Source organism: Melospiza melodia, chromosome 5 (genome assembly GCF_035770615.1).
Source record: "Melospiza melodia melodia isolate bMelMel2 chromosome 5, bMelMel2.pri, whole genome shotgun sequence".
In the NCBI taxonomy this organism is placed as follows: Eukaryota; Metazoa; Chordata; class Aves; order Passeriformes; family Passerellidae; genus Melospiza; species Melospiza melodia.
In genome coordinates, this window is record NC_086198.1 from 3,680,846 (window position 1) to 3,708,182 (window position 27,337).

The window sequence follows — 27,337 nt, forward strand, 5'->3', positions numbered from 1 at the left end:
GTGCCTCTCAGCTCTCTGCAGAGGAGTGCTGAGGCCCAGCAGCTGGGACTGCCGGCACTGACTGCACAGTGCAGGGCAATGAGCAGAAGGAGGAAAGGGGCTATGGCTACTGCCACTCTTGATTTTGAGTCTTTTCTTCCAGACCAAAAGTAATTTTATTTCACTGCTATTGGGCCTCTTGACTCCAAAACGGTCTTTGTGAAACTATTGGAGTAATTCCATTAACACCAGAGGGCATTAAATTATGTCTCTGATGGCACTGGAAACTTCTATTTTCACTTGTTAACAGTTTCAGCCTACTTATTATTTTTAAACTTGCATGTTCATCTTGGTCATTTTCTAAACATGGAGTTAAAACACTGAAGTGTCAGTTCATGCTTTCTGTGGTAATGATACTACTGATTTTTGCACTGAATATTTATTTCCGTGAAAAATACAACTTTATTTTTAAGGCAGGTAATGTCTGAAGAAGTCTGTGGTTTTTCAGATATGTGTGGATAAAAAGATTTTATTTACCTCTGTTATATTGCTTCTGAACTCAGTGAATTTACATTAGTGTTAAATTTGAGCAACAACTGTCTTTCCAGACAACTGTCAATCTGCTCTAGTCTTTAACCTCACTGTTAAAAAAACCTCTTAAAGAGGTTTTGGAGATGTGTTTGGTTAAGAGAGAGAGATATTTCTCCTTTATTCCCAAATAGGGAATATATAACATAAAAGAGCACTTGAGCTGCAAAAATGTCTTGTAATGTTGATGTTCAAGCACAAGCAATTACAGGATGGGTGCCAGGAGAAGAAAGATCTGTAAGGAAATGAAAAGCCCCAGAATGTATCCCATGCAGCAGGACATGGTGCAGGGAGCCCACAACTAGCACTAGCAAAATCTATGAGAGTCCAGAAAAAGAAAAAGAAAAAAAAGCAGGTTTCATTCATAGTTTTTATACAGACTCTTGTTACTGGAAGTTGGGGCACACCTTCTTTTTCATTCAAAACAATTTTTCATGTGCCACTGTTGTGTTATCAAAGTGATAAATTGTGGTCTCAGGCAAAACAGTTAAAGGGAGAAGGAGGATGACATTAAAAGAAAATTTAGGAAGAAAACCAGACTAATTTTCTTGATTTGATCTATTATACTAAGGCATAATCTTTCAAAGTTGCATTAGCAGTAATCTTTAAATGTCCTGGGCAGAAAGCTCAGGGGAACACCGTAGGGAATTTTCCAGCCCTGGTAAAAGGGAGAAATAAATTGCTTAATAAGCTATTCTCCATTTGTAATCCTTATTACATTTCACCCTAATCACTGGGCATTAACAGCAACGGCTGTGATAGCAGAAGTCATACATTTCAGGTCAGACAGTTTTCCCCCTTTTTCTGTGAAATTCATTTTCCAGTACTATTTTGGGATTTGGGGGGCTTTATTTAGCAGTGTAATTTTTAGTTTCCAGAAGCACAGAAGCAGATTTTGTAATAAACTTGCTGAAGGCAAATTGCTGATAGTCAGTATCAATGAGATGAATTGTCAAGAAGTTTAAGATTTTTAGAAATTTAAAGGGCCAGATAAGCTCAGGTGCTTCAAGTATTTTGCTAAATAAGATTATATTTAAGACTGCTTCTTTTCCAGTGGAATTTGTACTCTTCAGTCAGTGTGAAAGGTTTGTCAATTGAGGGCTTAACCCGATAAGCAAAGAGTCAAATACCTAAATCAGCTCTTGCTAAGGGGGTGTTGTTTTCCTGTGGTTCTGGGAAAACATACATGAAAGGTGATACAATTTGACCTCCAAACATGCTGTGAAGATTGGTAAACAATCCAGGCCATCTCCTACAGACTGAGGAAAGCTCTTCCAACAGATAAAGATTTGTTGCAGCAATACTAGGTTTAGATTAAACAGTGGATTTGAAATTTTCTACTATTTGACCTAATTTTTGTTGTTCTGGTAGAAAGTAGTGTTTTCTCTCTCCGACCTTTCTGGCATTTGTGAGCTGGGTTTGGAAACGAGCCTTGAGCCTCACCCCAGGTACCCCACTGGAGAAATGGGGACCTGACCCTTGAGTTAATGCCAGGGATGTCCTGTGCAATGCTTGAGATATCAAACATCCCTGAAAGCAGCACCCAGAGTTGAGCTTGCCAGGCACATGGGAGACAGTACTTACCTTCCTGCCACCAATGCACCCATGCCTGCTTCCCCTTGGGAGGTTTTTCCCACATTTTTCTTTTGTTTTCTCTGTTGGGTATGTTAGCTTATGCAGCACCATTAATGTCATTTTCCAGATGAAACATTAGGTTGAGGTTTTGTAAGCTCTTCACAGTTGCCATTCAACTTTTTCTAATGCAAGGAGTTATCTCCCTGATTCCCTCAAATGGAACCTGGGTTAAATCTGAGGGTTCTTCTTTAGATCTGTAATAAGGTCACAAAAATACTGGTCTGGCTATCCCATGCAAGGACATTTGACAGTTTTATTCAGAATTTGGTCCATGACACAGCTGCAGTTCACAGTCCATGAGAGACCAAACAGTGTGTATTTGACTTGGACTGACATGTCCGCTCAGCTCAGGATTTTGCCCTTCACCAGTCTTTCATTCTGCATGTTTTACAGTTATGCAGTCTAAATCACAAGTAATCCATTTGGAGATTAAAAAAGTCAACATTTTTCAAAGGAGCAGGGGAAGAGGGAGATCCTTTCAGCAACAGCTTGGCATGATAAGAACAGAGCAATGCTGACATATATCTCCTCTAGACACATTTAAAGTCCACATGGATGTGATCCTGTGTGGCCTACTCTGAGTGAACCTGCATTGGCAAAGGGGTTAAGAGAGCCAGAGAGCCCTCCTAACCACAACCATTGTGTGATTCTATGATGAAGTATAGAAAAAACTTCAGCACTGAACGTCTTTCCAGAGTATTCTCTGATTTCATGTGGATTTTGGCACTGCTGTCCTTCATGGCTCTGATTCACATGTGCTTTCATCTGCTGCTTCAGATCTGTGCTCACAGTACCAGAGCACTGCCATAGGTCAGTGTGATGGCTGTGCCTTTCTTTGGCCACCAAATTCTCTTTGCTTTGTCCAAAGTTAATTCTGAATCTCCCTGTACTATTTTGTTAAACACTTCCTGTCCCAAGTATAATTATGTCTCTTGTTAGAAGTTCACCAAACTTCTTAGTGACAGATCTGCTTGCTGTTTCCTCTTTCTTTAAACTATACTGCTTACATGTGTCAACTTTATAAGGCACCTTACTCTTCATTCTTTTTACAATCTTTCACAGCTAAGTCCATTTTCTTTGGTCAGCTGGAAGCTCGTACAAAGTAGTTTTGAGCTGCCTGTTCCTAGAAATTAGACTGATTTCTGATTGTTTTCCTTTCTGCTGGGACTCAGGGCTTGTAGGTAAAACATAGGTTGTCTTGTCTGAGGTGATTCTCCTGGTTTCTTTTCCTGGGTTCAGTATACACTAGGAGTTGTGACTCTGATGGAGATCTGTCTTTGGGTGTCTGAGCTCTACCTGTGCAGCACTAGGACTAATTTCGCAGCAGTTTTGTAAAGGTCTTTTCCCCTGCAAGCATGGCGTGCTGCAACCCTCCCACTCTGCACATGGATATGATGGACACCTCAATGAGGACTGGAGAAAAAACAAGAGATGGGATGGCTTAAGAGGAATTGAGCTATGGAGGAAGTGTGGCTGGACTGATGTATTTTATTTGGTAAAAAGGTGAGCTGACCAGCCCCTGGAAGATGTTGATGGAACTGGTAGATGTTTTTAGTGGGACAGCACATTTTATTCAGGAGGACCCCAAGGAGCAAAGCTGGATTGTTTTGACAAGTCAGCATTGAAAAAGAATATTGATCCACCTAGTAATCATACCTCCTTATTCTGTTTCTCTTATGCTTCAGATAGTTTTTTTTCTTTTGTGAGTGTGATAGGAAAGAGTACTAACCTAAAATATAGTGTAAACATAACATCTTAGGAACTACTTGAGGTGGGATGCCTAGAAGTATTGCCACTGAATTTTCTGACAGGTGTTTCTTTTGCATTATGCCTTTCAGCTAGAGACTCCTTGGTAAGAAAGGTGTGGTGAACCTCAGAGCAGTTTGTTTACTTGATTTGAAAGTAGCTTTTAAGCTAGGTACTTAATCCTCTTCTGTTACTCAAGAAACTGTCACTGAGACCAGGAGTTTCAGCTGAATCATTGCCATGATTGAGTCTGTCTGCACTTTGTATTTTAGATAAAATTGAAACATCTTAAGATGAAATTTTTACTAGTAAGTCTTTAAATGTAATAAAGTATTTTAAAAACAAATGGATATTTGTAAATATTAAATATGTATGAAAAAAAAGTTATTTTAAAATGCCATTATAATTGGCGCTAAAACAGCCTTGGGACACCTCTGTCTGCACACTCTCCTGGAAAAGTGTGAATCTCTGTTTTATATGAAATGGCAACATTATTTACAGAGTTTTTACAAATAATAGAAGACAAATAATCTTTACAAGCAGTAGGCATGTATGATGTATTTCAAAAGGATAACTGATTTGAAATTGTATTGTGAAGTGATGCAACACGCACAGCTTCCATCAGCAATACATTGAGAACATTTTGTGACTTGGGAAAAAGGCTCTTAGAAGTATTTGAGTGGGACCAAAAGTTGCTTTGTCTGCCAACCAGTTGTGCAGGGGCTCCTTCAGTCTTTGGCCAGGTTGTGCAAATCCAGTCTAATCTGGTTAGTCTTAAGATATACGGGTCCACCTATAAAATACAGCATATATAATCATGTTTATGTGGGCTCTGGGCCAACAGTGAGGAGCATGGGTGAATTAGCATATTGAAATGCACAGATGTGGATATTAATATGCAAGATCATGAATGTTTTTGTTTCAGATTAACTCATTAAAAACTGTGCTCTGTATTTTGGGAGACTGAAGGGTTTTTGTTTGTTGTTTGGTTTTTTTTAATGTAGAATCACTTGATGGGCATACTGTGCAGGTTGTACAATCATTGTGAAAATGAGAGTCGGCCTTTTGTAACCTCCTCCCTTCTTCATTAGGTTATCTCTTACCTCAGTGATCCTCTCCCTAATGAATTCTAATTCTCTGTAGCAATGGGAGCAGTTTGATCCTATTTTGCCCCCTCAGGGCACCTCAGCATATGTGAATGGTTAACTCTGATCTCAGATAACTGGTTGCATTCTTTCGGGAAGCCCAAGCCAGTGACATTATTTTAACCTTTTACCTACTTAACTTTTCCCTAACAACTGTAGTTCCCTCTGCTCTACCTACCTTGCACAGCCAGCAAAAGGCTCAGTTATTCAGAGAAAATACATAACAAATAATATATAATGATGCAAACACATATGCTTGTAACTTGCAAAATGCTAACATTCTACTCCATGTTATTGTCCAGTCTTGGCTGCTGAAGGAACTGCAGGGATGACCATTTTAAATAGTTTTTCAGTTGGAATTGTGCATGTTTCTCCAACGTGCAGTGTCACAACAGGGTTGGCAAAGACAGCCTGAAAGCCAGCATGGGCCCAAGTTGCTACAACAGGCTGATGAAATGCTGTGGAAAAAGCAGTGTTGCAAGTCAGGCAGAGGTGAGCAGCAGGCACGGGGGGGTCTGGGAGTGTGGAGAGCCCAGACTCCAGGAAAGCCAGTCTGCTGAAGCCCCAGAAGGTGCAGGGGCCAGGCACTCAGCCTCCAGTGGGGAAGCTGCCTCTTGCCCAAGGGTCACCATGGTGCTGAGGACCTGGGGAAGGAAGCCAGCTCAGCCTGGCTGTGCAGATGTAATGTGATCTGCAAGGTCAGGATGCACCTTAGATGTCTTTTGCTCTTTGGTATGTTTAAAATACAGCTTGCATCCATGCCAAAGTTCGTGGCTCTGACCTTGTTGGCTCACAGAAGCTCTGCAGAGGATGATGGATGATCATGGGCACCTGGAATATCTTGGCTGCAGCACGCCCAGATCATAGGGATGTGGCCATAGGGTTTGCAGAGATGTTCTCCAAGAAATCTGCCTGCACAGCTCTGTGCAGAAACAGTTCTTGGGCAAAAAGCCCAAGGCTGTGCTTTGATGGAGCCACCAAGGTGTGCTGAAGAGGTAGAGGACCATTCAGTTATCTGCAGGGGCATTCTTGTGGCAATGGCATCAGTAATGTTCATGGTTTTTTCAACACTGGAAACCTGGAGAAGATAATGCACTATCCAGACTAAGGCAGTTGCTTGCAAATTACAGTTTTACTAATAACAATATTTGGGTTAGTAAAAATGCGAGAAAAACTGGAGACACGGAAGTAATTTTTTTCTCCCCTCTTCTTTCTTTTTTTTTCCCTGAAACATCCCACAAATCTCCACTGGTCCAGGATAAAAACTCAAAGAAATGTTCCTTTTTGTTTTCTATTTATTTTAAAATTAAATTTGGTTTGAAAGAGCAATTTGAAATGACAGGCTGAACTTTTGTATTGAAAATGTCAAAAGGAAAAAATAAAATGTAGTGGTGAGTAAATGGTGAGGTGGAAGCCTGAAACTGTTGATATAAATTTATGACTAGTTTTGAGCTGCAGGGAAAAACACAGTGACCTGCAGATCATGGGTATGAAATCTCTGTGTACTGGGCCAGGGATTAAAACAATAATTGTTGAGACACAATTATTTTCAGCCTGAAGGCAGTTGTCTTCAAGGAACACTGCCATTCTGCTTATTCATCTTGAGATTTCTGTGCAGTGTCCTCCTTTTCCCCCACTTTGCCTGAGGACCAGTAAGGCAGCTGAGTAAAACATACTTGAAAACAAAATAGGAGGGAAATATCTCCGTAAATAAAGTTGTCAAGCATGGAAATGTTCTGCCATAGGTGTCTGAATTGTTGTTATTGATTGCCAGAGCATAGAGGATTGCTTTTGGACTGAGTGCTAACAGATTCTGAGCAAACAAATGTTCCTACCCCGAGGAGCTCAGTCTGTGTCAAAGCCCACCCTGAGGAGCTTAGTCTGGGTCAAAGGCTAAAGGCATTTTGGCAGGATAGGAGGAAGCTGAGAAGCTGCAGTACAGCCTGATAGACAATAATGCCAGCAGATCTCTTCTCATGGTCTTCCTGAAGGCCTTCTTAGTGAAGCAGGGCTCTAAAAAAGCATTAAGATGGAAGGAAAGCATGGAAGCACCTCGGAAAGGCAGTGACTGAGGGTGGATGTCAATAGCTGGGAGAGGCTTTTAGCTTTGCACTGGAGGAAGAATGGCAGGCTAGGTCCAGGGAGAGGGGAGGGGATGGGCACAGGTGTGAGTTACATCCATCTGGATGGGATCACCATGCACTGAGAAGTTGAAGAGCAGTGTAATAGGGAGAAAATGCTTTTAAGGATGTAAGGGAGCAGCTAGCCCTGTGCCAAACAGGTGTTGGAAGTAAGCCCAGGAATATGATCCCCAGTTGATATATTGGGCCCCAGTACAAGAGGAGCAGGTAGGATTTGAGGCTTTTCTTAGCACTGCTTGCTTGCCCAAGGAAGAACTCTGGAGAAGAATTGCATTTGTAGCTAATGGTTCACCTCACCACTGAGGCTTACTTGGAAAGAATGCTGAGGTATTTTGTTCAGGAACTGAATGCTCTTTATACTCTCTTACTTATGAAATAAGCTCTGGCTGACAGAGTTTGTCTTCTTGGTTTCTTTGGTTTTGCTATTTTTTTTTTTTTGGGGGGGGGGGGTTGGTTGTTGTAGTGGGAATTGTTTTGTTTATTTTGTTCTCTTGTAGTGGCAGTGGCATTTGTTGTCCCAGGCTGGAAGCAAGATCAGCCCCTGTGAACATGAAAAATTCTAATCTGGTGATATGGAAGGATTAAAGGAGTTGTGGGAAAATTAATATGGTCAATTTTTAAATAGATTAAATCAGCAGCAACTTGTGCAAAGAGAACTGGTGGGAGGATGTAATGTTAGAGGCAGGAGCCAAACTGTAACGAGGGGATGGTGTTTCTGAAATAGGACAGAACACTGTTGTGATAAGGAAGACCATCCTTCCTGCAGGATATCTCTCAGAGATGAGCTATAGTATCAACCCAGGTGACAGGTGTTGATAAACTAGTAGGAGAAGTTGTGATGGATGAAAATGGGAATTAAACATAGAAGAGGATATGGAATGGTGAGAAATAATACTGTGCTAATGGATAAGAGAAGGTGAAACCAAGAAGGAAGGGCCAAAGTATAACAATTCCTTGCAAACCACATCTCAGAGGATGGAGTGTCTTGGGGAAAAGCTTAGGGAGCTGGTGACCAAAGAACAGCTATACATTAAATGAGGAAATGGAGGTGAACCGTTTGCAAAAAACATCTTAATTCAAGACCCTTCTTTTGAATGGAAGTAAAAAGGGCTGTGAATTTCATGAAGCTGTGATAATGATAAAACATACAACTGAGGGATGGAATGGTTCCTTGAGAAGAAAATGGAATTACCGTGGATGAATGTGACAAATTGAGAAAACAGAGGAAGAAAAGTCTTGAATCAGAAGGCTGATGGAAAATACCTAGTTGAAGTTCAGGTAATAACATGACAGAGAAGAGACTGCACAGGGTTGGATGAGAATGATAGAGATGGTGGAAATTGTAAACAGCAGCAATACAACAGGAACTACCCACCTCCTGAAGTCTGTTCTCCTCCCTTTCTTGGGATTGATCAAAGATGAGAAGGATGAGAAAAAGCAGATACTCTACTGGATTGTCAGGTCAGGGTATATTTGCCTTTGCAAGTCTATCTGTAGGGCTTGAAGGCAGAAGCCTTGAGTTTGATTAAGCATCCCTTTCTTGACTTATTTTGAAACGCAGGGATTGTCTTTCAGCCAGAGTGGGTGGGGGTTTGGCATAATTTGGGATCACTTTGAACTTTAACTGCAAACCAAACAATGGCTGGCTTCCATTGACCTCACAATTCATATGATAGTTTTACTTACTCTAAAGTTTTTCCTGTGCACTTTTGAATCATAAACAGAACAGATATTTTCTCTTTGTCTCTCTGAAACCATTCTCTTGTGATTGTTTGGGAAATAAAGTAAGAATCTAGATGCTAGCTGTGAGATAAAGCATATCTATGGTGACATGTAAGAGCTCTAGTGTTGAGAACACATACACTGGTGTGTTACACTCATCTTTCTTTGGAACCAAACTAAACAAATAAGATCATGCAGTGAATTAGAATTAGTTTTGCAAGAATACCCATATAACCATTCCATAAACCAACTTAACAATGCAAGAAAGATGCAGAGAATGATAATAGCCAGCACTCCCTTGGCCTTCTCTTACTCAATTTCTCTTGAGATGAAATCTGATTTAATAAAATAGTATCTGCAAATACATAAGAGCTCAACAACAGCTCTTCCTCTGACCATATACTCTGCTGTTACTGTATGTGATGCCAGCCTAAGTGTTCTTATACTTTTACTAATATCCTCACAGGAGGGTTGTACAGATTTGTAAAATGAAACCACTTTGAAAACTATTGTGGTCTAATTAATTGGAATTCTTAGTGCTGACAAACTCTCAGTTTTCATATAGTGACATGTCTGCACCATACTCAGTCAAAATGCTCTGAGAGTGGTGAGTACAACTACATGTAAGCATAACATTAATGTCACACCCAACCAACTACAATTAATCAGGGAACATGACCCTTTTGAAGGTCAGACAAAATTCAGGGTACTTCTGTGGGCTGTGACACCAGTTCAAGGGACTACTTCATCACTGTTAGGTAGTATGGGCACAGTAGCATGCAAAGGAGAACTTGCTTGTTACTCCAGTTTAGAGCAGGGGAAACCTGACTGTCTCAGGAGCTCTGAGATAACCCTGGGCCTCAAGGTCATACCTGAATTTCTGTGTCTTCATATGTTAAACTACTTGGTAGCATCTAAATCTGACATTAGATTGTAAGCAAAGTTGACCATTGCTCAAGAGTAGACAGACATGCATGGAAAAATGATGTCCTGACAAAGGAGTTGGAGTGGAAATAACACACCAAGTAGTTTTCCACCTTCTTCTCCCCTGGTCAGCTGTACCATATATATGTATTTCAGATGTGATGGGGTGCAGAACCAAAAAAAAGCTGAGTACTGCAGGCATTTATGTGTGCAAAGAGCAAAACTAGACTGTGGCCTCCTTTCTGTGATCAGGGAGCTCACCCAGCCCTCGTACCATGAACCTCTCTGAGGCAGTCCTGTCAGAGCCCTTTTGCCACTGCTGTTCAGTTGAATTTTGACTTGTCCAAAAGCAAGAGCAAAGTGTGCCCTTCTGCTTCATCCTCAGAGCAAGCATGGCTCAACTTTGCCTAGACTGCTGAGAAGTGCTGAGCGTGCAGATCTGACCCCCTGAGATTGGTACAATGGGGCTGCCAGAGCAAAGTCAAATCTCTGACTACACAGAAGAAGGAAACAGAAACCTTTGGACTTGAAATAGTGGACTTCAGTGCTGTTAATTTGGTGTAATAGACTACAGACCTAAGCTGGCAGAAAATCCATTACAAGCTTGGTTAGCAGAAGAAATAAACCATGCTTTGAGAGGCATTGCATTTAAGAATGTTTGCAATGCCTTATTCTGCGTGTTTCAAAAGATAGTCAAAGCATTTAAATGAAATATTTAAATTTTTCTGAAGATATTCAGGATCAAAAAGAAGTCATGAAGCAGTAAATTATCTTCATAAACAAAATATTCCTAGGAGGTATGCAGCATAATATAAAAACGTATGACTCTGTGTCACATGCAGGTTTTCAATAACTGACCATCTTCAGAAATTTAGCATTCTCTTCACAACAAAAAGAATCCCTCTCAATACAAACAGATCTCAGGACAATGTAAACAAATTTCATGACAGCAATAGATCAGGAATAGAGGCAATTTCATCTATTCCTCTGAGAATGTTACATCATGGTGCCTAGGATGAGAGAGTTAATGTCTTTGCAAGTGGTCCATGGTTCATTTCATCTACCATTAGTTGATCCCTGCCATCCATTGACAAACCTGTGCCACTCTAATGCAGAGAGGATCAGGAGAGTGTGGCATCCCATGGCAGCTGAACTCTGCTAGACTACAGAGTCATGTGGTCACCCCGCCCATTTCACTCCTCACCTGGAGCTGAAGGCAGAAGAATTTGAAAAATCTGCACAATGGATTTCATGACCTGGATGGAGTATAGCACATCTATGCATAAGATCCATGGATTCTGATGGTTCTGTAACAAGAGAAAGTGGCTTATAGATAAAATACACCAAATAAGAGATGTGCTGGAGAGGTTCCATCAAGAAGTCTCCTCAAAGGCTGTAAGATTGTTCTCTGAGATCAGGGCTAGCTGTAGGTAAGAGTATCCTGCCTGGGTAGCAGGAGAAGGATCACTGAGGGGCTTCAGGTCTTGGAGGCATAACTTTTTCTCATCCAGCTCTTTTAGAGCTGTCTTGTCCTTCCTGCAGACTCTTCTCTTCCTGATGGCTGAGGGGGCAAGGTGAGATCCAAGAGCTGACAGCTGTAAAGAGCTTCTGAGAGCCAAGTTGTCAGACCTTGACTGCCGTGGCCTGACAAGGAGATGGTCAGTTGCTGTGAAATAACTCCATTTGGGGTTGTAATGGACTCTCTTCAGTACTCAAAAGCCATGAGGGTCTGCATGATCACTTCAGTATTTCTGTAGTAGCTGCAAGTGATCCAAAAGACAGCTGGGTAAAACTGTAACTATGAAATTGCCCACGACTTGCTAAGTATGGACTGGCACAGACAAAAGGCTTCAACACAATGCATAAATATCTCTCAGTCATGTTTAAGCTTTGGTGAGTAAAACTGCCATGATCCCTACCAATTTTCAGAGCCTCCAAGCTTGGAACAAGAGAACCTAAAGGCAAATGGTCTTTCCATGTTAATTTGAAATTACTTGTGTTACATCTGGTCTAAAAGCTGTATTTTGGTCATTTAAGTTACACCAAGAAATCTTGCAATTAAGTACATTTTCTAGAACAAATAGGTATTAGAACACTTGTGAGGAGTTTAAGAAAGAGTGGCTTTCTTGAAATTCAGACTTAAGATTCAGTTCACATTGTTGGTGGTTCTGTGGGAGGGAGAAAGGGAAAGGGTGTGTGTGAGACAGGCTTGATCAGATTTGTATTCAAATCAGATAACAGCCCTGGTGGCAGTGCCCTGTGTCAGTGACCATGGCTTCCCACAGGCTGTGGGGAAGGCATGCACAGCAGTTCAGTGTGGCTCAGGCACAGGAACAGCAGCACACAGACCAGCTGAGGACAGGCAGCTGCATTTTCATCCAGTGCCCTGGAACAGCTGACATGGAGTCCATGACATCCGTGCTCTGATGCCAGTGTGACAGAGGAGACCTGAGCTAGCCCAAGGCCTGCCAGTACAGTGTTAACTTCTCACAGTTTCTCAGAGAAATTTGAGTTAGCACACTTGAGGCTTCTGCCATCTGATAGGAGATCATTTTTAATTGAATAGCAGGAGTTGTGAAACTCAGTTTATTGTTGTGAAACCACTACAATGTCTATACAGTCTAATATCTAGGGTGGTGACAAGCTGCTCTTACGAAAAGCTTTTGAATACTCTGTATGGAAACAAATATGGGATCAGTGCAGAGAAAGTGTTCTTGCAACTGCTGGGGCTGCTGCTCCAGTCTTGCTGGGCACAAAGGGCAGATGCTCAGATACATGCAGGCCTGGGTAGGAATGGAGGGGTCTCCTTGTGTGTCCCAGGAACCAAGATGGCTAAATATTTTTCAGGGAGTCTTTTACAGCTGTGCAGATTCTGCGTTTTAATTGCCTGTGATTTCCAGGGTTAGAACCTGGACTGTGTTCTTGCTGACTTCAGAGAGAGCAGGACCAAAATAATTCACCAAGAGCAGCAGCCCTGGAGAGCTCCCTGTGCTACAGCCACAAGAGCAGTAGAGGTCTACATGTCACCTGGATTTTAAATAAGTATTTGTTCTGCACTGACTGTGTAGAAACCTATGTGTCAGATAAGATTATGAGATGATTGAAAGGCTGCAGTGCAGGAAGGCAGAGGAAAAAGAAGGTAGAGCCTCTTTGTTACACCTGAACTTACTCTATCTTTAGGAGCCAGGAGGTTTAAATTGCATCTAATACCGGCAAATAACTTATTTTAAATGGCAGTCTCTGTGACCTGTAGTATATGAAAGAAGCATAGCTCACTCAAATGGCAGAGTATAATTTTGAATTCAATATTGAGCAATTTTATCAAAAATAAAGTCCAAGGGCATGTAGGGGGTGTGGAGTGTATGTGGTGTGTGGAGTGCACTTGTATGCATGGACATTCCTGTGCTGGGAATGGAGAGGACAGCAAGGAGCAGGGAGGGGTAGGCTTGATTGGATGTGAATAATGGGCTTGATTTCCAGGCTTTTCATCATGAAGCCTCTTCCAGACTGAAAACTTTCCTGTTCTTCCTGTCTTAAAGCAGATTTCATGGCAAAACAATTCCAAGACTTTGGCGGTCGTCCAAACATACTTGGAGCTGTAGTATTTTAACTGATCAGCAGGCTCCTTTAATTTTTTCTGTCAGGCTGCCAAGATCTTGCTGTATAAAGATAATCCCCAGTTCAGCTTTACCATCTGAAAATACTTACTACTTAGGAAGCAGTGTTGTAGGAAAAGTAGTGTTTGGCCTTCTGATTTTTTATATATTTCAGCTTATTTGTGTATGACTCTTAAAAGGAGTTTAACAAATTGATAGTAAGTTCTGCCTAAAAATAGTGGGTGACTGATATTTACATCAATTTCTGTAAGCAGTGGGTATGGAGACTCTTCCTTGTATTTTTAAAAAGTCTTATTTATTAAATCATAGATTATTATACACCTTCATCGTAGGCAATGCTAATGTGTATTTGTGGAAAGAAAAGTCATCTGATAACAAATTATGTGAAATGGAGTTGCAAATTGTACTGTCACTTAACTTTTTAATTCAGACTGCATGAGTCTTGAATTCTTTCTCCTTAAGGGCAAGATTCTGAAGTCTTTATTCATAAGAAGTAACCTGATTGCAGGCAACAGGATTGCTCCTCATAAGCTATATTACCTGCAAGGGCATGATTCACATATCCTGAAATTACAACAGATTAGTTGGATGATAATGTATAGGAGAGTAAATTTTGAGGTTATGCATGTCTTCTTAATTTGTTTTTGATCCATGAAGCTCAGTTCCCTTGTTCTCCATCATTAAAAGGCAGGGAGGAGACAGCATGGTGAGTGAGCACAGCCTGGCAGGGCAGGGTGCTGGGGGCTGTGCCTATGGACTGTGCAAGCTTGGACCACCCTGACAGTGCTGGGCAAATGCTAGATGCTTGCAGAGAAAAGAGAAAATTTCCAATCTTTTTATTTTCTTTTTTTTTTTTTTTTTTTTTTTTGGATGGGTGATGGCAGGAGGGGAGCTCATGTCACTAAAACAAACAATAGTTTAAAAGGATTTGAAACCACTTGATGCATGCCTTATTCTGGATGTGGATTTTTACCCCTACTCAAACCACACTTCTCAGAATCTCAGTGAGCTTTTGTGTCTGTTTTGGTTATTTTGCAAGGCCTTGGGCTTTAATGGTCAATGCATGTTGCAGAAAGCAGCAATAATTGAGCAGTTGTAGTGATCTTTATTACAGGCATCTACATTTTGACAACTACTATATAATATAAGTCCCTACATGGTTTCTGTCCTTTTCAATGACTGGCTATGGGGAGACTACATTGCCTTCAATAGGGAGGCTACATTTTTTTGCATAGCAGTAAAATTGGATTATGTTCATGTCCAAAATTCCTTTGGGCTATCTTTTTTACAGTCCTAGGATAATTGTGTGCTTGCACTAATGTTTCCTGATGGATTGTACCAACATGGCTTTATAAATGGCATTTGGACATTTGGAAGGTACTGGGGTTTTTTTCCTTTTTATTTTTTTCCTCATCTGGCCATAACTGTGTCACATTCAAAAGAGAGCTTTCCAAGAAGAGCAAGGTTCCCACTGTGCACACTTAACAGGGTGACATTTTAGTGCTTACTTTTTAGCAGTGTTGTTTCTTTGCAGGTTTTGTAAACAGTGAATATCAAGTATGTGAGGAAATGCTGACAGTGGCATTGTAGTAACTTGGAGGAATTTTTACCACCTCTGAAGAATATAAACTTTTCATTCATGATCTTTTCATTCATTAGAAAGTTTCTATGTTTTTAGAAAAATAATACTTCTGTTTAAAGTGAACATGACTCCTATTCTTCTAGTGAGAACACTGGCTCAGGAATCCTCACTGCATGTATAAACTAAGTTTACTTTTACTTTTACTTCACACCCTATGGGCTGTGTTTGGCTTTCTTCCCATTTTCTTGCCCATCCTCCCCCTGTGTTTTTCAGGTAGATCTCAAATCTGACACATTTTACCCAGAATCTTGTTGTTCTACTGATCATCTCTGCTGTTCTTATAGTGTGCAGCCCAGTAAAGTCTCAGGTCTGTTCCTGCTGTTAAGGAATCCTCAACAAAGTAGTTGAGCAAATGTTCAGGGAATGCCATGTAAGATGTGGAGAACATCTTATCATTCCAGTGATACCTGAGTTTTTACCCAGATCTTGCATCTGTGGGTCCTTTTACTACTGTTTTCATCTTGGCTTTATATGGTATTCACTACATCTTCTTGCAGGACTCTGTTGCCATTAGTGGATCACTAAAGAAAAATCATGCTCTTATTTAACTCTGACTCCTTCTATAATTTACTCTCCCTCAAACTGCAGAAAGGAGTTTGTCCATAGTGGATCAATGTAGGATGGAGGCTTTACCCTGAAAAGCCACTAATTTGAACAAGTTTCCAATATATCTCAAGGTATTCAAATGACCTTAAATTCCTTAAAAAAAAACCAGCACAAGTGACATCCCTGCATTTACCATAAAAGTAGTTTATGGAAAGACAAAAGTACACAAAAGTACATGCCAATTCTGAATGTCCAGATTTCTGTTCATCAGTTTGAAGAAAGAGTATTTCTTGGAGTTTAGTGCTATTATACAGGAGGTTTATAGTCACAAGGGGTAATCTGAGAATGAACTTCAAAATGTGCTTCTCATCACTCAATTTTCACTACTTCTGGAGAATTTTTCTGTATTTATGCCACTGCATCTGACAGATCCTAACACTAGCTCTTATTGTTACCCCTTCCCCAGCAGTGTGCATTCAGACAGCAGAAAAGAGAGTTTCCCCCTCCCCAGATAAACTCTGACCCAATTTGGGCTAATCTTGGGAAGGGCAAGTGCTGCCAAAAGCTGCTGGGGAGCTTCAAGAGGAAGAGGACACAGAAGAACTTTCCATGACATTTCAATATAAGTCAAAGCTTAGTCACTTATTAGCTCAGCATTGATGACATTAGCCACTCTACATTCAACCTCAGCCTCATTTCTTCAGAGGTTTTATTGTTATGGAAGGTTTTTTAATGGAGAAAGATATGATAAAACATCAGCTTCAGCACATAATTATCCTTAAAGTAATGAAAAATACCCAGAGTATAAATTTCTGCCCTACCATAGCTTTTGTCTGAGCAGGAATATTGTAGAACTTTTTCTTGAAAGTTCAGAGAATGAATTTCTTTTTGTTTCCATTTGTTATGATCATCATATAGAGCTGAATGAACACGATCCTTTTCTGACTCCAGATATCCTGTGGGAATCCTGGGAGGTTGTAGAGGGCACAAAGCACCAAAAATAATTTTAGAAACAAGAGGGAAATGATTTGGTCTCAATGCTGATTTCTTTCCCCACTTACTAAAGCATGGAAAACCCAAGGGTTAAGTTTATGACGTTGCTGTGCACTTGAATGTGAGATATGCTAGCTTTGATGCTGTCAACATTGTGATTCAAGTTGTGGTGTTCCTGCATAATTTCTGAGGATGTCTGCAAGAGGAGAAATTCAGGAATTTGCCAAGCTGTGAGCAAGAAGAGCCTAAAAAAGTGAGTGCTATGGTTGGAACAGGAAGAACTAGTTTTTATTGACTCCTGTTGCAATCGTCTTAGATACCGAATACATTCTATACCATTTAAAAACTCAAAACTGGCAATTACAAAGTAAACTAGAATACTGACATTCTGCTTTGAAAAATGTTTTATCACTTTTTATGTTCTTTAAGAAAAGTACTTGATATTGAGAAATGTGTAAAAGAGAACATACATAGAATGGGTGGGGTTTTCTCTGTTTTTTTTTTCAGCTACCACTCAAGAAGTGACTTTAGCACTAAAGGGAGTTGTGGAAACTTCAGCTGCAGCAGTTCCATCCTGAGTGGAGCAGCACAGCCAAATCTGGTGAAGGAGTGTGTTGTCGGGGCCCTTAATAACCAGAGCAGACATGGTAAGACTCCCTATTTTTCTGGATGAAATAAACCATGCCAGTTCTTTCGAGTCATTGTGTTGTCACCAGGGGCCCTTACCAAACTGTTGATAAGGGATTTTATCTTTTGCCACCTTTCCCTGAATTACATCTGAGAAGTTTTGCAACTTATATCTGATCTGTTTAATGCAAAATAAAAGTAAAGATCTTTTTTTTTTCCCCAGGTTTATTCTCTAATGAGCACACAACAGAGTAACAGTGAACAAACACATACTTTTATCTTGCCACTTTTCATTGAAGTCTTAGTAGTAGGTGTAGAGGGAGAAACATTTGGAGGTTAAGAATATCTTATTCTTGATATTAATTTTGCTGTGTTGGCAAATCAGTGCATTTCTCTTTGCCCTTCTTTCTCAATCTGTGAAACAGAGATACTTCTGCTCTGAGAGTTGAGATGGCTGGGCAGTGCCATTGTGGTCTAAATCCCAAAGCAGTTTCAGAAACCTGAAGGAATCAGCATCACTGTGACTTAGTTGGGAACAATCCTGGTTTGGTCTAGGTATGTGTCAGCAGAAAAATTGACCTCAGGAGGGTAAGACTGAAACTGTGACTTTTCTACTAGTGATGATAATGCTGTGAAATGCAAGGAAAGATCCACACTGTTGAAGGAGACGTGCTGTTGGTACATTCAAAGATGTAAGTGTCTTGTGGTTACTTCTGTGGTAGCTGTAGGCCTGGAAGGAAATTAGGAAATGTGATTGTGAAAGAAAAAAATATGTTGACTGGAGCACTAGGAGAGAATTACCCTCTCTGCTATAGGATAACAGGAATTGACTACTTTCTTTTATGATTGGATAAAAGAGATATTCTGTTCCAAAGAGACTTCTTGAAAGGCTGGCTCTGTTAGTTACAGCAACCTCCCCTCAGTCACACTCCAGCCTGCCCTCTGGGCAGCCCTGTAATGTGTCCATGGTTTGTTTATAGTCTCACTGCCCCTTATTTAAGGCTTGGAGGATATGCTCAGAGGAAAAATGTCAGGCTGTACCTGTGCTGTGGGAAATTGTCTTTCTGTCACACTGGAGGCTCTTAAGCCCTTGTACTATTGCTCTTGTTCCTTTCTGCTTTGAAGAGAACAAAATGACACCACTTCAGGTTATAATGCTGATTGTATTTTGTTGTTTGGTTGGTAATTTTTTTCAAAATTGCCCTAGCAGCAAAAAGAGATCACCCAAAATCTCTGCAGAGGAGGTTTAATGTACTGTAGGGCTCTTGCCTAATTTGACATGTTACCTGAAAAGTAAAATCCCAGAGAACACTGATTGGAATGACAGGAGACTGGTGTCTTCACAAGTCCTTGTTTCTGGCTCTCCATTCCCCATGCAGGCCCTGCAATGACTCTATGCCAGAGCTTTTGCTGCATTGCTGCTAGCTGATGTAGCTGGTACATTCTTATTTCTCTCTGGGAGGTGTTTGGGGTAGGTAGGAGTCATCAGAGAACTGATGCATACAAAGAGTAAATCACAGTTGAATATGGTCACCTCCCAATTTCACACTGTTAGGATTTGCAGGACCCCATTAATCACAGTTGTCTGGCTGCTCAGCCCCCAGGAAGTTTCTTAACACACCAGAAACTTGTGCTGACACAAAACGGGCCAGGACTTCCTCTTCTCTCTGACTGCATCACATGCATAGGAGCCTGATGGTGCCTTGCAGCATGCAGTGGAAGCAGGTGGCTTTCCTGGAAGGGGCTGTTGCAGATGTGTGTCTGGAAGTTAGTCCCAGAGATACTCCTGTAGCACACCCTCTGTGCTAATCTGGAGTGGGAAGGGAACTGGGGGTCTTTTTTAAGGGTGTTACTACTCCCCTCTCTATGTTTGGACTTCGGCTTAGAGCAGCAGAAAAATTGTGTTGCCAAGTTTGTGGGTTGTCTTTTTGAAACTGGGGAGTGTTGACCATGCTGATGCTGTGCCTGTAAGAAGAGTTGGGTGTGGGAAGGAAGGCTGGGGTATGTGCTGGTGTGAGCTGACTGCCATTTCTGAGGGAGAGCAAGCAAAAAAACTACTGCCAGGAGAGAGGAAGTGTGTGCCTTGGGAGAAATGGCAAGGAGGAGGGACTACTTACCAAGAGAGGAGACTATAGCAGGGAGCACTTGGTGTAGAAACAGTATTTGTGATCACTGATCAGTCATAGCACCTTGGAGTAAGAGATTAAAAAGCTCTCTGCTGACAAAGAGCCGGATTGGAAAAATGAGTGCAGGCTCCACAGTCAGGTGGTTTGTGCTCACAGGCATGGTGGGGCTCAGGGGAAAGCCAGACTATTTCTCTTCTGCTCTCTGACCATTGGCCAAACTACATATTTGGAACAAATAATATTTAAGTGAGCACCAAGTTTTATAGCCTAGATTTATGCAAGGGTCAAATACTACCCTATCTCCCAGATTCCTGATTTCTGCATCAGGTGTTATTTCTGTTCCTGTTTCAAAACTATGACCAATACTTTAAGAAAGAGACTCTGTAATTGTTCTTCAGACGTGTCTGAACGTTTCTGACCTTACTGTAGCACATAGGTGCCTTTTGCTTCTTACTCTGTTTGTCCTTCTCTGATGATATTGGAAACTTTCTCCCTTCCTCCCCCACTCATGTAAATTAGCTGTGCTTATCAGAGTGCTTGAAGCATAGGCAGGGTGGTTTGAGCTCAGGATTGCAGCAGCACTGCTTAATCCAGTCAGACCTCTGATTCTCCCCACCTTGCACCACACGAGCTCTCTGAAGCAGAAGGGGTTCCTCCTCAAAGGCAGCTGCAGTATTAGGATATCTTCATGTCACAGAGGACAGCTCGGGAGCTCTTGTTTCTTTAACACATCCTTAAACAAATATGCCAGTACATGTATAAACCTGAATAAATACTATTTTTCTTGGACTTTCATAGGGAGCATGGAGGAATGTGTGGCTCAAGCACTCACTATATCAGACTGTTCTGGCATAAAGTGCTTCCTAGCAGCATGGCCATAAAGCAGCAAAGCTATAAAACATCACTGCAGAGAGAGGTGGTGAGTTCATAACTCAGCTGCTCCATCCTGTCTGAAGAGGTGTCTGCTCTATAAGTGAACCTTTCAGTGCTAAATTCCTCTCTCCAGACAGGAGAAGCAGGGAATAGCCCAGCTGGAAACAAACTAACCCTAACAACATTTCCCTTCCCAACTTATTAACATATAAAATCCTTGAACTGACCCTAGGGTAGATTTTAACCCAGAAGTGAGGGCAGGTGCCAAGGGATTAGTGGACTTTTACCACTATTGTTGGATTAATGTGGGAAATGATCTGGTGTAGATGGCAGTGATCTGTGGTGCAGAAATAGGAAGAGGGCTGCTTTTGCAGATAGTGGTGTGGAGTCGTGGGCTGGTGGAGTTCCACCCACCACGTGCACCTGTGTTAGGGAGAAAGGAAGCAAGAAGTATGTACTTATGAGAGGGTCTGCAGTTAGAAAATAATTTCCTGCCCATCCATCATCTTTAAATTACTTTGTAAGCTTTGCAAGTTCCCAACTCTGCTGTCTGTAGACACCACACCTGTACAGTGTGGATGTGAGTGGGTAACCCCACTAATGTAGAATTAGCAATCCACATTGAATAAGAGGATGAAGTTAATCCAGGGGAGCAGCAGCTATTTGAATACCTTCTTTCAAGATATTACTGTAGCCAACCTTTTCTTTGGGTAGTCAGGGAGTTTTTGCTCCTAGCTGAGCTAGTCAGAAGGAAAGAGACAGACGACTGTGTGCTATGTGAGAAGGTAACTCAGAGTTGTGCTTACTGCCTATGGAGACCAATGGCTTGTTTAGAGATGTAGTTATGACTGTTTTCACTGTTGTGCTCCTCTCCTGTTGTGGCCTGACTAATTGTGTGTAGTGGGCTATGTCACAGATCTTAAAACAGTTCTTTCCATCTCTTTGTGGGTATTCTCTCTGGTTTTATGTGTTTGCAGTGCTGTGTGCCTCAAGGGGTAAATGATCAAGCACTCTGCTACTGTTGTGCCACAACTAGCTGAAAAATCAGTCTTGCTTTTAATTTTATCCATCTCAGCCAAGCCTCCAGTGCCCTTCTTCCTGTGCACTGGAGATTTTTAACTTGTTTTATTTAAAGTGATAAAGCCTTCATAACAAAATCCAGGCTTGTGTTTTTACCTGCCATAGAAACGAAACCTAAATAACTGTTAAGATTGTTAATGGTTTGCTTAAATGTAACACTTCCAGATCAGCCCTTCTTATCAGTCAGAAGTTTCTGGGACCTTCTGTGTTCAGTTCCAGCCTAGCACTCCTGTCTCATTGAGGGCTTATTATTAATGCTTGTAAATAGCTCTGATGGTAACAGACTGCAGATGTTTGAGATATGGATATCAATATTGTACTCAGAATTTATCAATCAACCTATCTGTAGATGCTTTGTACTATTTATCTCCTAATGAAAATGGAAGTGGAACTCCTGGAAAATGGTAGGGGACTTGAAATAAGGAAGCTTGCCAGCAATCCTTGTGAGCCCAGGGTTGTTGAGCCTTACACTGTGTAATAGAAATTGATGCTGGTTTTGGATGTGAAAGTGAACATGATGTTTCACTGGAGATATGAGGAACACAAGGTAGCAAAATAAAAAGATTCAGGTAAGGTGTTATTGCAACACTTCCACCAAAATAACACTCAGATGCTTGGTCTTTCAACAGGGGATGTCTGCAAGCAGCACAGTGCACTTGTGCATGTCTGAGGTTTCAAGGTTTAGTTGCTGGGTAAGTGAAGTTGGGTAGGGGGCTGGAGAAGAGTAGCCGGTTACAGCAAAGGCTCAGTGTGATTTCATATGTCTTTGGAAGCCTGGAGGTGATTAAGTTTTGCTTTGGGCTCAGCTCATTACACAGAAGAGAAGATTGCTAGAAAGAACAATTATTGATCTTAATTTCTTCTAGAACTTAAGGTAAAGGAGAAGTTTAGTCTGTCTTCACATAAATGAAGATTGCAAGCTTTTTAAGGAGAAAATGGTGTGCATTCTTGAAGGAATTGTAGAGGAGTCAAATGCATTGACACACAGTATTTGGCACTTGACTACTCCTGAAGTCACTGCAAGGTGTGGGATGCTGCACAGGGCAGACAGAGTTGGAAGAATTCCCTGGAATTAGAAACACTTCTGCTTTTCCCTTCCTGCAGGACATAGGGTAACCTACTTCTCATCTTCTAATGGCCACAAAAGATAACAAACAGCCCTCTATGGCTGTGCAGTGGCACTGGCTTGGAACTCAAAGTGTTCCTTTTATTGCTGCTGTTGTTGCCTTGAAAATGATCCACACTGAGTTTTGTGAAGCCTGCTGTGAGGAGTCTTGGATCTTCTGTAATGGAGGGGAATAAAGCTAAAGCACAGACTGGGGCACAGTATGAAGAGCTGCACTGTGCTGTTTTCTGCTGTAACAATGAGATGAATGTCCACTGATGGCTGAGCCTCTCTAACTCCCAGTGACTGCAGAGAGGGAGCTGCATTTGTTGCACTTCTCAGGTTCTGCTTGCTCTATGCAACCATGATGGATAATGAGCCGTTCAAAGCCATTTGGACTCATTTGTCTAAGTAGAGTGTCAGCTCCAGGCTAATCCTGTGAATTATTTAATAATCTTCTACCCTGAGAGCACAAGTGCGGAGATATCTCTGGAGCACTTAATCATCTGCATGGTGTTTACTCAGTTTATACCTATGCTTCCATTTTTTTGCTGTACTGTGTGAAGATGCATATGAGCTGCCTGCAGGGCCTGGGTGAACTGAAGGGAAAGGTCCTGCAAGCCTTCCCTTCCCTGGGGTTTTGCACCCAAGGTGTGGGGGGAAGGCTTCATCCATGAGAATGATGATTTTCCCCTAGTTTGAGAAAAGCTTCTTGGTTTTCTTTCTTTGTAACCATGCTTAACCCATCAGCTGCTTGTGAATGTTATAATTCCTGATTTATCTGTATCACAGTCATGCTCTTGATTGGAGTTGATTCCCAACCTAGATGTGATAGTAGCTTTCTGCAGAGAGAGAAGCAGAGCATAGAGATGCTTCTAAGTAACCCAGTGATGCTGGTTTCAGAACTCCTTGCTGGTTTGCTCTGTTTATGCAGCCTGGGATTTGGATTACCTAACAGTGTATGTGTCAGCTCAACCCTGTGACTGGTTACACACCAGGGTCCCCGACAGGAACCCCAGACAAATGTTGTTTTAAACACTGCATCTTTCAGCTTGGTCCACAATCTGCCAGTGTTATACACCGCCTGTGTAAAACTGTTCATTTCTAATCCTTTAAAATAATTTTTGATGCCTAGAGTGACCTGTTGTCCTGGTGTGGGACTTGTGGAATAACTGTGTGGGGTAGCAGTGTAGTGGAGGAAAGGAAAAATGAGATCATGGTGTGACAACAGCATGCAGACTGTCAATCCAGAGATTCACAACTGAACAAAAATTTTGGAAGTAATGATTAAGGTATGAAAACAAATTTTCATCAAGTAAAATGCTTACCCTGATGATTTCTTCTTCCTAACCACGATCCAAAGATTTTGCTGTTGCTGTTGATTTTATCTGGAGAGCACTGTCAGTATTATCATGACAATTAGCCTGCTGAAATTTATGATGGATATACCATTCTGTGCCTGGTGCTTTAGTTAGTGAATACTTACTACATCCTGTGCTTATTTGCAAGCCCATTCACTCAAGGCAAGATGCCAGTTGCATGCTTCTTCATTGGGCAGAGATCTTTTGATTAGTTATGTCTCATAATCTTTTTGAATTTCACTTATACGAGGTATTTTCAGATGCTGTGCATATAAATGAGAATATTTTCCACTTTGTTGGTCCCTTGACAAACATAGATATTGGCTGAACAATTCTTTTGCTTTCCACTTAACCCAGGTATTCTTGTGAAATTTGTAGCAAGTCTTATATCACTGTACACATGTAATTTTCTGAAGTCTATTTCAACTGTATGCACACAAAATGTGTATGAACAAAACAGATAAGGAAGCTGAAATTCTCAAGATCACATCATGTTGAAAATGAATGTTTCATAACCATTCTGAAACAAAGTGTATGAGTTCTGGACATTGCAAACAGGAAAGAGAAGAACTTATCCTGACTAATGTCTCCAGGCAAGTGATTTTCTATGACCTGAAGGACTGAATTTTTTATTTTTTTTTTGCTTGCCTTGGAAAAGAATCCATTTTTCTGCATTGAAGGAAGCAGGACAGAAATGTGGCTCCTGAGGAAGAAAGGGGAATTTATCAGCGGTGAAATCCCTTTGGTTCTTCCCACTGATCACATATTCTCACTCTTGATCCTCTTCCTGCTTAAAAGCCCCAGGTCCTAATAGAAGTTTTTTAAAAGAACCCTCACACTTTCCCTAACTGAGAAGCTGAAACACTTTTATGCTAGAAGGTTACTGAATAAGCAAGTGTACACTGAGCTGAGCAAGAATGACTGAGGAAGAACAAACTCTTTTAAAGTTTCTTTTATTAGGGATTTAGGTCTGAATTTAGAGTTGCTGATTTAAAAAGGAAATATTAGGTAAGTTGGTGATGACCTTCTTTTTACCAGATCATATCATGTGGAAAGCCAGGGGAATCTTATCCTAGATTTCAGTGGAAGTAGGGCTGAGAGTCCCTCAGCATCAATGATAACTTGTTTCTGTTGGACTGGGAGTTATTCACAAGAATTTTGATGCAGAAAAATAATCACATAAATCTTTAATCTGGAGTATTATCTGAAAGACATTAGTAGCTTCTTATTAATGAAAATAGTATTTTTGACCTTCCACTTTGAATTTGTTTCATGTTTTTATTTCTAAAGGGTAATGAACAAATTACTTTCACAGTTGTTTCAAAAGACTTAAAAGACATTGCTTCCGAAAAAAAGATACCTTGAGTATACCTGCTTCTGCAAATTTAGACTGCTCTTTTTCAAACCAGGATCTGTGGTTGCGCATCTCCACAACTGCATTTTGGTGAGGAGGCCCATCCATATTTTCCTCTCCTGCAGAAAAGACCCTGCTTAGTGGGAGGGTGCTGCTGCTCTGTCAACATGCCACATGCCCTATCAGTGGAAAAGCTCAGTAAAGGTTCTTTCTTCAGAGATACATTTGATACCATGAAGAGTTTAGATACTTAAAGTTTTAAAATTTTCAGAGACACTTTGGTCAAAGCCATTTGCATTGGGACTGTAATACTCTTTGGGAATCATTTGTGGGTGATTAAGTGAATTTTTTACTTGCTGGAGAACTTGCACTTTAAGATATGCAAATTCTCTAAATTGTATGTGCATTTAAAATCTGAGTGTACCAAGGGTAAATAAAACTGTGGAAAGCCAGTGCCATTTTACTATAGATAAAAACTCACTAGGCAGCAATAGATCTTCTAGGCAGTACTCTGTGTATAATTAATATCCTAATCTAGATTCTGCTGAAGCTAGGGGAAAGATTTTCACCAACTCCAGAAGAAGTTAAATAAGGTTATTAGCTGACCACAGTGTTCATGTGTCCATGTAATCATGCTAAAAGACTTAAAAAAATTCAGTGCTGCCTTATTAGTTACTATAGTGATAAGGACGAGACCATTACTGAACATTGGCCTATTTGGACTAGTTGAAAAATGGTTGAAGATGATTTCTGCATTCCTTCTGCTCCCTTTGTATTTCTATTTCACAATTCTTATTGAATTAATGTCACAAATGTCCCTGTGGTTCACCACCCTATGCTGCATAAGGTGATAACATATGTCAGGATCCATCTGTTGATGTGCTTCAGTTGGGTGCTTTTCCTGAAGTTTAGATTTATGCAGCTTTCACTCTGCATTCTCAAGGATTGTCAGCACCCAGCTGGACACCAACACACCATCATGGCATTCCAGGCAAGCTCAAACCCCTCCTCATGGGAGGGATAACTCCTTCTGCATGGGGCAAAGCCATGCCCTCCACTGCTTTCTGGGAATATGATGAAGGTCCTTTCATCCCTGTGGAAGGAAGATCTTGGATAACTCAGCATAGTTTGGGACTGTGGCTGCTCAGCATTTATAGTGTGAGCTTTGAAAGTTCTTTTTCTCTGCTCAGTGGGGTAGACAACAGTTGAGTGGAAGTTGCATTCAACAAGTGTTTGAAGGTAAAAAGAAAATATTGAATGTATTGAAGGAAACGGAATGAACCTGTATTTTTACAAAGCTAAAAGCTTTCAGCTTCATCACTTACCATCAACAATCCAAGATTAGTGTGTCCTTACTAAGAAGGACATGCTACTAGACACACCTGGTGTTGTTTTCTTTGCTTTCTTTCTGAAGGGGGTACAGCATATGGGGATCATGCACCCTGCAGCCTTGTCCAAGGAGGCCACAGGCCAGCTGCAGGCAGAGCAGTCCCATTATGGACGATAAGGCACTTGCCATGGAGGTGAAAATATTATCCCACTTTCTGGAAAGGTTATTAGCCGTTGGAAATATTTTTGTTTTGTTTTTGTTAATTTTAATTGGAAATTTCTAATTTCTCTAATTTGTTACCAGCTAATCTCTAAATTGTTATTGAAAAGTTACCTCTGCTTTATGTTGCCAGTTCAGGTGTGTTAGCCAAAGAGAGAAGAGGGAAGTTTGGTTTTGCCCTCTTGGAATGGGAAAGAGCCTATGTAAGCTGCACATTTGCAATCCATTTAATGTCAAAACCTGAAGGGGAATAATGGGGTAAGGAATTCTGGAGTTTGTGGTTTCACTCTAGGACACCCTGGGCTGTATTTAACCTTGTAGGCATCCAGTTAACAACCTAAGAACAAATACAAGTAGCAAAGGCTTCCTTCTATGGGCTTATGAAATAATTTTCAGCTTGTTGTTAACTCTGTCAAGCCAAACTGATATCTGTTAGTCTTCAATAATTTGTGCCAAATCATACATTTCAACCCATAGTAATTTCATCTAGGAGTGTGTTTCAATCTTACTTTGGGTTTTGTTGTTGGCTTTTCTTTTTTTTTTTTAATGTACTCAGTGCTCAAAGCTAATATCCCTGGGTTATC

At 40.9% G+C, this 27,337-nt stretch overlaps 1 long non-coding RNA gene across 1 annotated transcript in view; it reads left to right on the forward strand.

The window, feature by feature from the left end:
• Positions 1-27,337, forward strand: part of LOC134418176 (uncharacterized) — a 51,172-nt gene that overhangs the window by 17,200 nt on the left and 6,635 nt on the right. Inside the window, exon 3 of the long non-coding RNA XR_010027731.1 lies at positions 17,186-17,325. This is a non-coding gene — a long non-coding RNA (uncharacterized LOC134418176). The remainder of the gene's footprint in view (positions 1-17,185; positions 17,326-27,337) is intronic.